This window comes from Hyla sarda, chromosome 5, assembly GCF_029499605.1.
Source record: "Hyla sarda isolate aHylSar1 chromosome 5, aHylSar1.hap1, whole genome shotgun sequence".
NCBI lineage: Eukaryota > Metazoa > Chordata > Amphibia > Anura > Hylidae > Hyla > Hyla sarda.
The window spans coordinates 25,155,321-25,171,757 of NC_079193.1; the positions used below are offsets into that span (position 1 = coordinate 25,155,321).

General features: G+C 41.8%; 1 long non-coding RNA gene across 2 annotated transcripts in view; it reads left to right on the forward strand.

Moving 5' to 3' along the window:
• The window catches only part of LOC130272975 (uncharacterized), a 31,438-nt gene that overhangs the window by 1,818 nt on the left and 13,183 nt on the right, over positions 1 to 16,437 (forward strand). The gene's annotated exons all lie outside the window — the stretch shown is intronic.

Consider the following 16,437-nt stretch of genomic DNA (forward strand, 5'->3'; position numbering starts at 1 on the left):
TCTGCCCGGCTATGTTATGGTGTCAGAAAGTTAAACAGATTTGTAAATTACGTCTATTACAAAATTATTTTCTTTTTGAACTTCCTTTCTGCTTGACCACAGTGCTCTCTGCTGACACCTCTGTCCAGGTCAGGAACTGTCCGGAGCAGGAGAGGTTTGCTATGGGGATTTGCTCCTGCTCTGGACAGTTCCTGACATGGACAGAGGTGTCAGCAGAGAGCACTGTGGTCAGACAGAAAATAAATTCAAAAAGAAAAGAATTTCCTCTGTAGCATACAGCAGCTAATAAGCACTGGAAGGGTTAAGATTTTTTATTAGAAGTAATTTACAAATCTGTTTAACTTTCTGAAACCAGTTAATAAAAAATAAATGGTTTCCAGTGGAGTACCCCTTTAACACTTCCGGAATGTCCACACGGAAAATCTCTGTGCGGACATTCCGCAGACCGTGGGAATGCTCTGTCTCATTGAAGGCTATGCATTCTGTGTGTAGTCCGCAGAAGAATGAACAGGTTAATTCTTACTTCAGACACAGAAAACTGAACTTCCGCGCCTGAAACATCTGGCATGGAAACTCAGCTGTGTGCACAGCGCAGTCGAATCACATTGAATACAATGGGACTCTGCTGCTCCGAAATCTCCAAGGAAATTCCAATGTGGAATTCCGCACGGAAATTCCGGACGTGTGAACATGGCCTAAGACAGCACATTTCTGTGCGTATTATGCTGGTGCCCACAGTTTACGAAATGTCCGCACAGAGATTTTCCGTGCAGACATTCCGGAAGTGAGAACATAGCCTAATAGTCAAAACGGAGTTCATACCCTTACATAGACACCTATAGACAAAAAAAATTATGCACCAAGGGGGAGATTTATCATTGCTTTTAGAACATTTATTTTGTCTATGCTTTGGCGCAGTTCAGGCGCAAGCAGCCTATTTAGCGACTTTTATGCGTCTTTTTATATAGACAGTTTCACTCTTTTTGCCTACCTGTAGAACTTTTTCTTTTTCACGATGCAGTGGTCACGTATTTATCATTTGCGACTTTTGTCAAAAGTCGCTATTTTGTGCTCAATGGTACTTTATGGCGCAAAGCTACACAGTCTACCAGTAGGCGCGAGAGTCACTTCTACCATCCAGAATTCAACCTTTAACCTCTTGCTGACGACAGCTTCCCACTCCCCTTCTATGACACGTGCTCAGGTGCTGAGTGCGGGTCATAGCTGGGTGGTCCTGGCGTCTATCTGCCACCAGGACCCATCTCTAATGCCAGATATCACCGATCATGGCGATGCCCGGCTTTAACCCCTTAGACACCGCAATCAAATTTGATTGTAGCATCTAAAATGCAAGTAAAACTGTCCCGACAGCTCGGTGAAAGTAAGTAAAAACTCCTAACCTGCCAAATTCAGGGCCCGGGAAAGTGTCTACTTCCCTCCCGAACAAGCGTCTAGCGTGAAGCTGTAGCCATAAATGCTGGATTGGCAATAAAATCTTGTGACCGGGCAGGACAATGAAGTGTTACACTTGGTTGTGGAAACATTACTGGGAAACCCAAATGGTGTGTGGGCGAGCCACCTGGAAGCCATGAGAAACAACACGTGTGTACGCAGGATGTCCTGAACATATCCCTGAGCTGTTCGTACCCCTCATGAAGAGACGGGGGGTTGTAATAAAGTGATTTGGGGGGTAATGAAAAGATGGGAGTGTAATAGAAGGGCAAACTGTGTCTGGTTGGTGGACAAGGAAACCATGATGCCTGGACAGCCGCATTCTGGGAGTTGAAGTTTTGCAACCGCTGGAGGCACCCTGGTTGGGAAACACTGGTCTAAATGGTGGGCAATTTATGACCACGACCATCCTGCTTCTCTTAGTTCAACAAGTCTAGTCAGGATTTTGACTATGTTCCTACACAGTTGAGCCTAAAAAACAACCCCCCCCCCCCACCCCCCAAAAAAAAAAAAAAAATAAAAAAGACAAAGCCATCCTTTTACCCATTTTCATCTTTTTGCTTAGGCCTAAAATACTGTATGTGAACATAGCCTTACTCTAAGGGTGCATTCACACTGAGTAATTCAAGAGGAATTCACAAGGAATAATTTCGGTCAGGAAATTGTTGCCTTCTCCATCAAGCGGAATTCAAGTGGAATTTCCATGCGGAAATGAAGAGGAATGAAGGAGGAGGCTGTTTACTCTACTTTTCTGAATTCCGCTTGAATACAATGTCGGGCAGATTTTTTATTTTTACCATTGACTTCAACTGATTTCTGCTCGCGGATTCCGCTTGAAGAATGAACATGTTCTTTCTTCAAGCGGAAAGGAATTCAGCGTCGGAATTCTGCTAGCAGAATTTCCGCCGTGTGAACAGGACAACGGAAAAAACATTAAAGGTCAATGGGCAAAGGAGATGGGCATTCATTTGGAGAGGAAAAATCACGAGGAATTACTCGAGTAAATTCCTCGCGAATTACTCCTGGAACGCACCCTGAGGGTGCGTTCACACGCTCTTTGCTTTTGCGGGTTTTCCGCTGCGTATTTGAAAGGGGCGGGCTCTTCTCGGCTGTCCATAGCAGATTTTCCGCAGCCAAATTTACGCTGCGGAAAATCCGCCACAGTCCCTACTGACTTCAATGGGGCTTGCGGCGGATTTTCCGCAGCGTAAATTCCTCCGTGGAAAATCTGCTGCGGACAGCTGAGAAGAGCCCGCACCCTTTCAAATACGCAGCGGAAAACCCGCAAAAACCAAGAGCATGTGAACGCACCCTTAAAGGGGTACTCCGCGGGTACTCCGCCCCTGGCATCTTATCCCCTATCCAAAGGATAGGGGATAAGATGTTAGATCGCCGCGGTCCCGCTGCTGGGGACCCCGGGGATCGCCGCTGCGAAACCCCGACATCATTACTGCGCAGAGCGAGTTCGCTCTGTGCGTAATGACGGGCGATACAGGGGCCGGAGCAGCGTGACGTCATGGCTCCGCCCCTCATGACATCACGACCCGTCCCCTTAATGCAAGTCTATGGCAGGGGGCGTGACGACCGCCACACCCCCTCCCATAGACTTGTATTGACGGGGGCGGGCCGTGATGTCACGAGGGGTGGAGCCGTGACGTAACGATGCTCCGGCCCCTGTATTGCCCATCATTACGTGCAGAGCGATCTCGCTCTGCGCAGTAATGATGGCGGGGTGCTGCAGCGGCGATCCCCGGGGTCCCCAGCAGCGGGACCCCGGCAATCTGACATCTTATCCCCTATCCTTTGGATAGGGAATAAGATGTCTAGGGGCGGAGTACCCCTTTAAGTTGTAAGCTCATGCATAGCCTTTACTTGTCTTGTTTGGTTGTCTATTTACTCCCGGAATTCTAAGGTGTTGTGGAATATGTTAGTAATAATTATAATATAAAAATATTTTTATAGCACCAATACATTTTTTTTTCTCCTCCGAACTGGAACTGAATTTCTCATAAAACCATATATAACAGAGCTAAATCAGCTTCTTTGCCTCCATCATACAGTCGGCTGCTCTTAGATGTGGTCAAAGCTGGGCCCCAAGACCTTCATACAGATGTATACTTTTTTTTTATTATTGTATTACGTTGTGTGTGAAAACAATCTTATGCTCTCGCGGTGGAATGTTCTCATTCAAAATTTCCATGCGGACATTCCACCGCCAGAGAAGCATCGGTAGAACATGGCTGCCCTAGGACCGCTCGGAAATGCGCAGACACATAAACGGCAATGCGTTTCCTTACGGAATTTGCAGAAGGAATAGACATGTCTTTTCTTTCTGCGGACGCCGGGATCAGAATTTACGCGGTTAAATCATCTGGCGTAGAAATTCTGCCGTGAGCACAGTGCAGCATAATCCCATTGAAATAAAAGGGAACTCTGCTGCAGCGGAATGTTGGTACAGCCGTGTGAACATGTCTGTCTTAGACTGGCACCTCCCAGTGCTGCCCGCATACCAGACGGCAAGGAGACAAATAGGGAACTGTTAAAGTAATAAATGTTTAATCAGGTTTTGTTTTTTTGTCGTTGCATTTTTATGAACAGCATTCATTTGGCCAAACATCTACATTGTTATATTCTAAATGTATAGAAAATGGGAATGTATCAAGTATACGTCATGAAAGTGCAAATAACAAGTCAAGGTTACAGGAAATCATCTGCTTCTTTACATTAGAAAATAACCGCTTATACAACATAAAAGGAAAAAACAAAAAATAAGCCATCCGGTACAAGACCATTGGATCCAAGGATTTGTATCTTATGCCGAATACTAGCGGACAGAAGAGCCCTGCGGAATTTTAACAAATTTTTTTTTTTTAAAGTGGATTTTGGCCAAAATGGCCGCCACTAGATCTCCTAGAGAGGCTTTCACCGAAGAGTCCTGAATGTAAAGGATGGCGGGTAATGTTTTATCTAGACAGGTACATAGGGGGAGATTTATAAAAACCAGTGCAAAGGAAAAGTTACCCAGTTGCCCATAGCAACCAATCAGATCTCTTTCATTTTGCAGAGGCCTCGTTAAAAATGAAAGAAGCGATCTGATTGGTTGCTATGGGCAACTGGGCAACTTTTCCTCTGGACAGGTTTTGATAAATCACCCCCCATTAACCCCTTGTGGGAGCTGTAGTGCCGCCATATTAAAGGTTACCCAATTGTCCCTGAAACGGATATAACTAACATATGGCCGATCAGAACTTGTACACAAAGAAATTTTGTTTTATTTAATAGAAATGTTTTTGAACGCCCTTTAGGGTCATTTCCCCTATAAAAAAACTGCTCAGATAGACCACATTTTTATACGGACACAGATTCTGAGGTTGGCTACGGGGATCTCCATATAGGTGCCCAATAGTGAGGACTACAAGACACAACCACTTTGCAAGGAAAATATTCAAATAGATGTCTAGAAAAATTTGCCCCGTTCTTTTGTACCTTTTGATATCAAGACGACTTTCTGCGATGAATGTTTTACTGCTGTACAGCAGGAACTCTGTTCCAATGGTGCACTTTTTAAAGGGGTTATCCAGGAATCGAAAAACAGAGATAATTTCTTTCAAAGACCTCTCCCTGTCTGTCTCCAGGTTGGGTGTGGTTCTGCAGCTCAGTTCCATTGAAATGAACGGAGCCAAGTTGTTAAACCACACCCAAAGTGGAGACAGACAGGAGCGGTCTTTGAAAGAAAATAGGTATTTTTTTCGATTCCTTTATAACCCCTCTAAATCCTAAATTCTGTCACGGGATCGTATAGAAGCGGCAAGCCAATAGACATGGCTTTGCAAATGTTTTTAAAGGTTTGACTATGGAACTTTTTGGAATACTTAAAACTTTATAAACAGTTCCACTCAAACTCAACTTCCATAGTCCATTCCATGGAATTAACTTCAAAAATCAATCTTTTAAAAATTTACTTTTATATCAACTGGTGCCAGAAAGTTAAAACCGATTTGTAAATGACTTCCATTAAAAAATTGTTACTCTTCCAGTACTTATTAGCAGCTGTATGCTAGAGAGGAAATTCTTTTCATTTTGAATTTCTTTTTTGTCTTGTCCACAGTGCTCTCTGCTGACACTGTCCAGAACTGTCCAGAGCAGCATAGGTTTGATACGAGGATCTTCTCCTGCTCTGGACAGTTCCTGATACGGGCATCAGGTGTCAGCAGAGAGCACTGTGGACAAGACATAAAAGAAATTCAAAAAGAAAAGAATTTCCTCTGTAGCATACAGCTGCTAATAAGCACTGGTCATTTACAAATATGTTTAAAGGGGAATTCCAGGAAAAAAACTTTTTTCTTTATATCAACTGGCTCCAGAAAGTTAAACAAATCTGTAAATTACTTCTATTAAAAAAATCTTAAACCTTTCAATAATTATCAGCTGCTGAAGTTGAGTTTTTTTTTTTCTGTCTGGCAACAGTGCTCTCTGCTGACATCTCTGCTTGCCTCGGAAACTGCACAGAGTAGAAGAGGTTTGCTATGGGGATTTGCTTCTAAATTGTGCGGTTCCCGAGACACGTGTCATCAGAGAGCACTTAGACAGAAAAGAACAACTCAACTTCAGAAGCTCATAAGTACTGAAAGGATTAAGATTTTTTAATAGAAGTAATTTACAAATCTGTTTAACTTTCCGGAGCCAGTTGATTTATTTATACATACATACATATATATATATATATATATATATATATATATATATATATATTTATATATATATAAAAAGATAACCCCTTTAACTTTCTGGCACCAGTAAAAAAAATAAAAGATGTTTTCCACTGGAGTACCCCTTTAAGTCACCCTCCAGTATTGGTAATGTTGCAATTTTACCACAACACAAGTGTTGCCATTGGTGCCTTGGCTAAAATACACCTTTGGGTGGCAGTCAGAAAAAAAAAAGTGACCAGCATGACCCTGTGGTCCGGTTCTGCCGCAGTTCACACATTGTGGTTAAATGCATGTATTTAGGGCAGTGTTTTCCAACCAGAGTGCCTCCAGCTGTTGCAAAACTAAACTCCCAGCATGCCCGGACAGCCAACGGCTGTCCGGGCATGCTGGGAGTTGTAGTTTTGCAACAGCTGGAGGCACTCTGGTTGGAAAATACTCATTCAGGGCATGGTTTATTTACAACAGAACAAAAGAAACAAGGGCAAATACATATTTATTATAAGTGACAACCCCACCCACCACATGTGGCCTGCACAAGCGATTGTATCAGAAGCCACATATATTCATCAGTCCTTGGGTAAAAGTCCAATTTCCTTCACATAGTAGGAAACAAAGCAAATACAGAATTGTTACAAAAAAATAATAAAAATAACACAGAACTCAATATGGATTCTATTGGTTTATATTGATTAATATAGATACGGTATATATATAAAAAAAAAAAAAAAAGCAATAGAAGGTTTCATGTGAATGATCAGAAAATTTATAAAAATTAAATAAAACACAGTAGATTAGTAGTGCCTATAAAAATAGGAGAAATAGAAATATAATTTTACACAACTCCTATAGAAGGGAAGGCAAACAATGCTGCAGTACTGTAACAGATCTATACAGCGGCAGGTTATAGGGGCTCTCCGCACCAGAGATTGCTTTGTGGAAAAATCTGATTAATAAAGCAGATTAAGAAGAAGAATAATGGGGGACTGCTGCCAAGCTGCTTTTCCCCCTTCTCTACCCCAATCCAGGGGGATTACATGCAGAATTTCCGCAGTGTATTTGCTGCATAAAACCATAGCGGATTTTTCTACCATTGACTTCAATGGGCTTGAAGGAAAATCTGCAAATCTGCCTCTACTGCGGATTTTCTGCTGACTCATTAAAGTCGCGCAAAAATTCTGCGTATTTTGCTGCGTATTTGTTGCTGCGTACATTCCTACCTACTGAAGTCAATGGGAGGCAAAATCAGCTCCGGAAATATGGGGCAAAATACGGCATGTGTGACCCTATACGTAGGGTATATATTCACATATACCATATTTGCTGCAGATTTACAGCTGTGTTCAAATATTTAGTGACACAAATTTAAAACAGAATAAAATTTGCTATAATTTGCTACAACAACAAATATATAGATTTTATTTCCCCCCCCTCTTTTTTATATATAAAAAAAAATATATATTTTTTTTAATACATATAAAAAAAAAATTATATATATATATATATATATATATATATATATATTTAATATATAAAAAAAGTATATATATTTTAAAAAAATTATATATATATATACACACATATATAATTTTTTAAATATATATATATATATATATATATATATATATATATATTATGTATAAAAAAAATAAAAATTTAATATATATCTCAATTCTGTTGTTTTGGAACTATAGCCAATCATGATTCCCAAGTAAACAGAAAGGTCTTAAAAGGCATTATGCAGGAATAGTAAAACAGAGCGGATTACTTTAAAAAAAAACAAAAAAAAAAAAACAGCGCCACACCTGCGTGCAGTATTACAACCTGGTTCCATTCCAGTCCGGGCATACTGGGAGTTGTGGTTCTGAAAAAGCTGGAGGCACACTGGCATAAAGAGTTACCATGTGCTACAGAAATTCCGACTAGTGAACAGAATAGCAGACCTCCCATTGAAAACAATGGGAGGCTGCTGCAAGCGGATTCTATTTGGAACTTCTCCGTGGAAATCCTGAGCGGAATGTCCGTGGTGTGGACAAACTCTTAGGCTATGTTCACACAGCGGAATTTGTGAAGAATTTCTGCACCGACATTCTGCTGCAGCAGAGTCCCATTGAATTTTGTGGAATTCTCCTGCACTGTACACATGGCGGAATTTCCGCACCAGATGATTCTGCCGTGGAAACCCTGATTACAGCGTCCACAAAAAGAACAGACATGTCTATTCTTTTTGCAAATTTCACTCAGAAAAGCATTGCTGTCTATGAGAAGGCTCATTTCGGAGCGGTCGTTTCACCTGCCAGATCGGGCTCATGTGTGGAATGTCCGCACGCAACATTCCGCACAAATTCGCCATGTGAACATGGCCTCAGGCTGGGTTCACACCACAAAATTTGGCAGAGAAATTTCATTGGCGGAAAGCTCTGTCAAGGGGACTCTGCTGCGCCAGAATTTCAGTGCGGAATTCTGTTTGGAAATTCTGTAGTGTGAATCCAGCCTTAGATGCATTGATTCTTGACAGGATTTATACTACTCATTTATCACCTTAAAGGGGTACTCCACTGGAAAACATGTTTTTTTAATCAACTGGTGCCAGAAATAGAGATGAGCGAACTTACAGTAAATTCGATTCATCACGAACTTCTCGGCTCGGCAGTTAATGACTTATCCTGCATAAATTAGTTCAGCCTTCAGGTGCTCCCGTGGGCTGGAAAAGGTGGATACAGTCCTAGGAAAGAGTCTCCTAGGACTGTATCCACCTTTTCCAGCCCACGGGAGCACCGGAGAGCTGAACTAATTTATGCAGGAAAAGTCATCAACTGCCGAGCCGAGAAGTTCGTGACGAATCGAATTTACTGTAAGTTCGCTCATCTCTAGCCAGAAAGTTAAACAGATCTGTAAATTACTTCTATAAAAAAAAAAAAATCTTAATCCTTCCAGTACTTATCAGCTGCTGTTATGATCCACAGGAAGTTCTTTTATTTTTGAATTACCTTTCTGCCTGACCACAGTGCTCTCTGCTGACACCTCTGTCCATTTTAGGAACTGTCAAGAGCAGGAGCAAATCCCCTAAAAAAAACCTATCCTGCTCTGGACAGTTCCTAAAATGGACAGAGGTGTCAGCAGAGAGCACTGTGGTCAGACAGAATGGAAATTCAAAAAGAAAAGAACTTCCCGTGGATCATACAGCAGCTAATAAGTACTGGAAGGATTAGAATTTTTTTTAATAGAAGTAATTTACAAATCTGTTTAACCTTCTGGCACCAGTGGAGTACCCCTTTAATGCCATATCAGATTTTTCCAGAAAAGTAAATCAGGGCGGAGATTCCCTTTAAACATTGCAAAGGAGAGTGGTTCCTGGTTAGCAAAGGCAAAATAGTTGGTCTTCCCTTTTTCACAAAAATGATTATTTGTTGCATCATAAAAAAAAAACCCATAAAAAAAAAAAAATTATTAAATAAACACGATTACGGAATTAAAGTCAGATTAAAACAGTGACAAGGGGTTAAAAGTATCATCAGAAATAAGAAAATTTCACATCATCATATTAGGAGATTTCTCAATCACATCTCCAAGTGCGCCACGCTTAAAAGAAGCGCCTAAGGTAACGCGCCATGCGGTATTGTTGGGTTTCCACTAAATATCTGTTCATTTCCACCACAGCAGGAAATCGAAACATCAAGTATGTACAGTGCAATATCACAAACCGCAGTCATGTCTATATAGAGCACTGGAGTCATCACACATTTCACAATTCTTATCAATTTTCACGGAGCAGAGCCGAATAGGTCATTGGCCGATGTGACAAACTCGGCACTGCTATATCTGTAAATCAGTAGTTAAGACAATTAAAAGGGTTGTAAAAAGGATACGATAAAACTGATCTCTTCCAGAAACGGCGCCACGCCGGTTCACTGGTTGAGTCTGGTATTGCAGCTTGTCTTTATTGGCGTGAAGCTGTAATGCCGCGCTCGACCTGTGGATAGTTTGTGGCGGTGTTGTCGGGAAGAAGGCGGCCATGGTTTTTATCTATCTCTAGAAATATTATTGTTCGCTCATTTAGATCAGTGTATCCCAACCAGGGTGCCTCCAGCTGTTGAGAGACCTCAACTCCCAGCATGCTGGGAGTTGGAGTTTTGCAACAGCTGGAGGCACCCTGATTGGGAAACACTGATTTAGATGATGGGTTCATTCAGAGGAGGAAAGGCACAGCAATGTATCTCAATGTCACCGTCACTATTAAAGGGGTTATCCAGGAAAAAACTTTTATATATACACACACATATATATATATACACACACATATATATATATATATATATCTCAACTGGCTCCAGAAAGTTAAACAGATTTGTAAATTACTTCTATTAAAAAATCTTAATCCTTTCAGTACTTATGAGCTTCTGAAGTTTAGGTTGTTCTTTTCTGTCTAAGTGCTCTCTGATGACACCTGTCTCGGGAAACGCCCAGTTTAGAAGAGGTTTGCTATGGGAATTTGCTTCTAAACTGGGTGTTTCCGGAGACAGGTGTCATCAGAGAGCACTTAGACAGAAAAGAACAACCTTAACTTCAGAAGCTCATAAGTACTGAAAGGATTAAGATTTTTTAATAGAAGTAATTTACAAATCTGTTTAACTTTCTGGAACCAGTGGATATATAAAAAAAAGTTTTTTCCTGGATAACCCCTTTAATATCTAGGAAAATATACATTGCACAGTCTGTAACTCCCTGTCGGTAAGGCAGTGTTTTACAACCAGTGTGCCTCCAGCTGTTGCAAAACTACAACTCCCAGCATGCCCGGACAGCCTTCGGCTGTCCGGGCATGCTGGGAGTTGTTGTTTTGCAACAGCTGGAGGCATCCTGGCTGGGAAACACTGCGGTAAGGAATGAGCAGCCTAATCATTTATATAGGAATTCTAGAAAAATAGACATATTTTACACATCTGTAAGGAAAATACTTGAGATAAAAGGAGTCTTGATTACAGGGTGATTTTGGGAGAATTAATTATAACTTTAGCAGTATCAATTTCTAAGATCTGAACGAAAAACCAAAATTAGGGTCGATAATCCTATTCCTATAAGAAAGATCGCACTACACTGGCAATCATACCATAGAGTGTCCTTTAGGCTGGGATACCACTTTGCTTTTTCGGGGGGAAACAAAAACACCCCAAAAACCGCCATACTCACTGTATGGCTTTTTTTGAAACAACAGACCCACATAGTGTTTTGTTGTTTCAACCCTTTTGTGGCGTTTTAAGGCTCAGGGCTGGTTTTGCTAAATTGCTGCATGTTGAAGGTATGGATTTTTTTTTTGTGGGGGGGGGGGGGGGGGGTTGTTTTTTCAGGAAATCTTTATTTCCTCCCATAGACCTCAATTCTTCGATAGAAATCCTTGAGTCACATGATAAGTCACTCCATGAGAGAATCACATGACTTGTAGGAAAGTAAAACGCCAAAGAAGGAAAAAAAAATTCTGAGACATTCTATACTCAAACACACTATTTAAAAAGAAAAAACACAAAAAAACCTGCACCTTAAAAGTTTTATGCGCCATTTTTTTTAAAGGTAAAATTTTTTTAAAATCTTTTAGATGATAAAGGGAAAATTCACCCAAAAATTTACAGAAGCGCCATAGTTTAGCTTAGAATTATAGGCACTAAAAAAAATTTAAAAAAAATTAAATAAAACCTTTGGCGCAACTAAGGGCCCATTCGCACTACATAATATTTAAATCAAAGAATTCTGAGTGCAATCAACTTGCAGCAGAATCACAAAAGTTCTGTAGTGGAACGTGAATTGCAGGGGATAATTTTTTCTGCAAATTCCACACATTATTAACCCCTTAAGGACCGGAGGTTTTTCCGTTTTTGCATTTTCGTTTTTTGCTCCTGGCCTTTAAAAAATCATAACTCTTTCAAATTTACACCTAAAAATCCATATGATGGCTTATTTTTTGCGCCACCAATTCTACTTTGTAATGACGTCTGTCATTTTGCTCAAAAATCTATGGTGAAGCGGGAAAAAAAATCATTGTGCGACAAAATTGAAAAAAAAACGCTGTTTTGTAACTTTTGGGGGCTTCCGTTTCTACGTAGTACATTTTTCGGTAAAAATGACACCTGATATGTATTCTATAGGTCCATACGATTAAAATGATACCCTACTTATATAGGTTTGATTTTGTCGCACTTCTGGAAAAAATCATAACTACATGCAGGAAAATTAATACGTTTAAAATTGTCATCTTCTGACCCCTATAACTTTTTTATTTTTCCGTGTATGGGGCGGTATGAGCGCTCATTTTTTGCGCCGTGATCTGAAGTTTTTAACGGTACCATTTTTGTATTGATAGGACTTATTGATCACTTTTTATTCATTTTTAAATGATATAAAAAGTGACCAAAAATGCACTATTTTGGACTTTGGAATTTTTTTGCGCGCACGCCATTGACCGAGCGGTTTAATTAATGATATATTTTTATAATTCGGACATTTCCGCACGCGGTGATACCACATATGTTTATTTTTATTTTTATTTACACTGTGTTTTTTTTATTATTGGAAAAGGGGGGTGATTCAAACTTTTAATAGGGGAGGAGTTAAATGATCTTTATTCACTTTTTTTTTTCACTTTTTTTTTGCAGTGTTATAGGTCCCATAGGGACCTATAACACTGCACACACTGATCTTCATCATTGATCACTGGTTTCTCATAGGAAACCAGTGATCGACGAATCTGCCGGATGACTGCTCATGCCTGGATCTCAGGCACTGAGCAGTCATTCGGCGATCGGACAGCGAGGAGGCAGGTAGGGGCCCTCCCGCTGTCCTGTCAGCTGTTCGGGATGCCGCGATTAGCCGCGGCTATCCCGAACAGCCCGACTGAGCTAGCCGGGAACTTTCACTTTCACTTTTAGCCGCGCGGCTCAGCTTTGAGCGCGCGGCTAAAGGGTTAATAGCGCGCGGCGCCGCGATCGGCGCTGCGCGCTATTAGAGGCGGGTCCCGGCTTCACTATGACGCGGGGCCCGCCATGATATGACGCGGGGTTACTGTGTAACCCCGCGTTATATCAGAAGAGCAGGACCAAGGACGTACCGGTACGTCCTTGGTCCTTAAGGGGTTAAAGGGGTTGTGCGCTGCCCTGACTTTCGGAGCTCCGCTCACAGCGTCCGGAAGTTCATTACTCCGAACGCTGTATGCGGGCTTCTGTGTTCGCGGCCACCGGGCGTGACGTCTCGCCCGCCCCCTCGTGACGTCACGCCCGGCCCGGCCGGGCGAGACGTCCCTCCTGGCGGCAGCCCGCACACAGCATTCGGAGTAATGAATTTCTGGACGCTGTGAGCGGAGCTCCGAAAGTCAGGGCAGCGCACAACCCCTTTAAAGGGGTACTCCAGTGTAAAAAATCAACTGGTGCCAGAAAGTTAAACAGATATGTAAGTTACTTATTTTTTTAAACCTTCCAGTACTTATTAGCTGCTGTATACTACAGAGGAAGTTCTTTTGTTTTTGAATTTCCTTTCTGTCTGACCGCGGTGCTCTCTGCTGACACCTCAGGAACTGTCCAGAGCAGCAACAATTCCCCATAGCAAACCTCTCCTGCTCTAGACAGTTCCTTATACGGACAGAGGTGTCAGCAGAGAGCACTGTGGTCAGACAGAAAGGAAATTCAAAAAGAAAGGAACTTCCTGTGGAGCATACAGCTGCTGATAAGTACTGGAAGGATTGAGATTAAGATTATATATATATATATATATATATATATATATATATATATATAAGAAATTTACTAATCTGTTTAACTTTTTGGGACCAGTTGACTTAAAAAAAAAAAAAAAAAAAAATAATTTCCACTGGAGTACCCCTTTAAGTCTTGATTCCAAGAGATTCCTTGCTAACGCTACATAGTGATCATGGGCCCTAAGAGATTTCCACTCAATTAGTCTCGCCCAAGTGACTACGTTTGGGTCATTTTACGAGCCTATCAAAGTTTTGGCTTGGACCGAAAAGTTTGGTCTTCTGCGTTTTCTCAACCTGAGCCAAAACTCAGATCGGATATGACGGAAAATGACCCGTACATAGTGACTGGATGCTTATGTTCGGGTCACTGAATTGAATAGAGCCCCAGAGTAGAAATCTCTAAGTTGTGCCAAAGGGGTTTGATCACTCAAATTACAGTTTCCGTTTTGTTTTTCCCTTCTTTTCAAATTGCTGGCGGACCAAGTCTCACACTTCATATCAAGGTTCTCCTTCCACGTAAGAAAAAACTTTTTGGCTATATTTCAACTTTAAGTCCCGAAAGCAGATTTCTATAGGGCGATCAGGGCCAGTGAGGGCGACTCTAAGGCCCGTTTCGCACAATTGTAATGCAGACTCATTTCTGTGTCCATAATAGGCATCCAAGCCCCAGCTGGTTTACTGACCCGAACCTACATCATCATAGGGATCTCTGCACAGTAACATTCTCATGTGAACACAACCTAAAGCTCAAATATTCACCCTACATAGAATTCAATATGGATCTTCATGACAAAGAAGCTGTAACATGTATAATATACATTCTATACACCCTGTATGTACCCTTCATTGCACCATTATTGTTTGAGGTTAGAACATTAGGTTTTGTTCCAGAAACAGCGCCACTCAGGCTGTGTCTGGTATTACAGCTTATCGGTGCCATTGCAATGAATACTATGGCCTAGAGTGGCGCTAATTCTGGATTTAGCTCTCTAATCTTAGACAATCCCTTCAATAAATCTAACATAAAAGGTCCAGTGTTTATTAATATCATGTCACAAAGGCAAAAAAAGCTTCAGGGTTCCAATCCTAAATCTGTAATATGGACTCCCCACCTATAATGTGACACTTTGGGATTTTTGTTCACACTACGGAATTTCCAGGAGGTTTCGCTTGCAGCATCTGCTCAGTTCAGAAATCGGAGATTCTGTAGTAGAACTTTCGACAAGGAATTGAATTCTGGCAGAAATTAACCTTATTGTTGTGCCAAACAACACAATGGCGGGAACCTAAAAAGCTTGGTGACCAGGGACCAGAGAATTGTCATATATTACAAAGTTTATTATTTTCTCAATATGGCGGAGCTTCCTGAAGGTTTTCTTAAAGGGATAGTGCAGTGCTGAAAAACTTATCCCCTATCCTAAGGATAGGGGATAAGTTTCAGATCGCGGGGGGTCCGACCGCTGGGGCCCCCTGCGATCTCCTGTACGGGGCACCGACAGCCCGTGGGAAGGGGGCATGTCGACCACCGCACGAAGCGACGGCTGACACGCCCCCTCAATACAAGTCTATGGCAGAGCCGGTGTGAGGCGGATTTTTCAAACCCATGCAAAAGTCGGACCGCTCCTCCCCTCCGCTCCCCAAAGTTTTCCACCTCACTCCGGCTCTGCCATAGAGATGTATTGTGGGGGCGGGGCGGCCGACGCTTCGTGCGGTGGTCAACACCCGCTATCTGGCCAGCGAGCCTGGCCCCCTGTACAGAGAGATCGCGGGGGGGCCCCAGCGGTCGGACCCCCGCAATCTCAAACTTATCCTAGGATAGGGGATACGTTTTTCACCACTGGACTACCCCTTTAATAGTAAAAAAACAAGAAGATTATATTGGGGGACATTTATAAAGTCATTGCCTATAGCAACAAACCATACATCTACCTATTTTTCATTGAAAATGAAAGTAGAAATATTAGGTTGCTATGGGCAACAATTTCCATTCCAATGGTTCTCATAACTTCTCATAACAAAAATGAAATTTTAAAAAATGGTGGCGTTGCCTATAGCAACCAATCTCCGTCATGGTTCTGAGGTGGATACGAAAAAAAAAAAATGAGAGCAGCGACTCGATTGGTTCGCCGTGAGCAACGCCCAAGCCCGGATTCATCAATCTGAAACAAGAATTGTTATGATAAGCCCATAGCAACCAATCATGGCTCTGGCTGCTATGGGCAAATCAGACAGTATTTGATTGATAAATATAGTGTATACTGCATTATATATGTAGACACTGCTGATCAAGTGTTTCTGAACCAATGTGCCTCCAGCTGTTGCAAAACTACAACTCCCAGCAGGCCCAGACAGCCGTTGGCTGTCTGGGCCTGCTGGGAGTTGTAGTTTTACAACAGCTGGAGACACAATGGTTCGGAAACACTGTGCTAATCTTTCAGGAGATAAGGATAAAAAAAAAAACGAAGAGGGTCTCCATAGTTACGCCCGGACATCAAGGACCCTACAGAGTAGTTGACGCTCATTGTCCTCCAATAATCA